This window comes from Hyla sarda, chromosome 2 (genome assembly GCF_029499605.1).
Source record: "Hyla sarda isolate aHylSar1 chromosome 2, aHylSar1.hap1, whole genome shotgun sequence".
Taxonomy (NCBI): Eukaryota; Metazoa; Chordata; class Amphibia; order Anura; family Hylidae; genus Hyla; species Hyla sarda.
Genome location: NC_079190.1, coordinates 380,558,165 through 380,559,515, shown reverse-complemented (window position 1 = coordinate 380,559,515; position 1,351 = coordinate 380,558,165).

Genomic DNA, 1,351 nt, shown 5'->3' with positions numbered 1-1,351 from the left:
CCCTTATCATCACACCCCCCCTTCATCATCCCCACATGTCATCAGCCCCCCCCCCACCCCTTCATCATCACCGCTTGTCAATGTCTGATACAGTGGTCTTCAACCTGCGTACCTCCAGATGTTTCAAAACTACAACTCGAGCCTGCTGGGAGTTGTAGTTTTGAAACATCTGGAGGTACGCAGGTTGAAGACCACTGCATTTGACATCATCCAGCCCCCCTCACCCCCTTTAGTTCTGTACTCACCTCCGCTCGGCGGAACATTAGGGTGCGCTGGTCCGGGCCATCGGTGCCATCGCCCTCAGTGGTCTTCAACCTTCGGACCTCCAGATGTTTCAAAACTACAACTCCCAGCAAGCCCGGGCAGCCATCGGCTGTCCGGGCTTGCTGGGAGTTGTAGTATTGAAACATCTGGAGGTCCGCAGATTGAAGACCACTGCGGCCTTCGACATCATCCAGCCCCCCCCCTCTCACCCCCTTAAGTTCTGTACTCACCTCCACTCGGCGGGACGTTAGGGTGCGCTGGTCCGGGCCATCTGTGCTGCAGGGACCGTCCGGTGCGGAGGGATAGTCGTTCCGGGCTGTCCATCTTCACCGGGGGGGGGGCCTCTTCTCTGCGCTCCGGGCCTGGAATAGAGGCGTTGCCTTGACGAAGACGCACAGGGACATTACTCATGAACGTCCCTGTGCGTTGTCGTCAAGGCAACGTGACTATTCCAGGGCCGGGCGCGTTGAAGATGGACAGCCCGGAATGACTATCCCTCCGCACCGGGCGGTCCCTGCAGCACAGATGGCCCGGACCAGCGCACCCTAACGTCCCGCCGAGTGGAGGTGAATACAGAACTTAAGGGGGTGAGAGGGGGGGGGGGGGGGGGCTGGATGATGTCGAAGGCCGCAGTGGTCTTCAATCTGCGGACCTCCAGATGTTTCAATACTACAACTCCCAGCAAGCCCGGACAGCCGATGGCTGCCCGGGCTTGCTGGGAGTTGTAGTTTTGAAACATCTGGAGGTCCGAAGGTTGAAGACCACTGAGGGCGGAGAGTTCACTCGATTATAAGCCGAGGGGGGTGTTTTCAGCACGAAAAATTATGCTGAAAAACTTGGCTTATACTCGAGTATATACGGTATTCTATATCTTCATATACAAGTACATGCAGTCCTTTTACATGTACATATATGCATATGCCATCATAGATATATATATATATATATATATATTTGTGTGTGCTTATTATTCTTATTGTAGCAAAGAACAAGGAAACTCCAGCTCGGTGCAGATCAATAAGCCGTCTTTAATCACATGAAGCTACATGGATCACATTCATGAAAGTCGGATGACATTCATGAAATT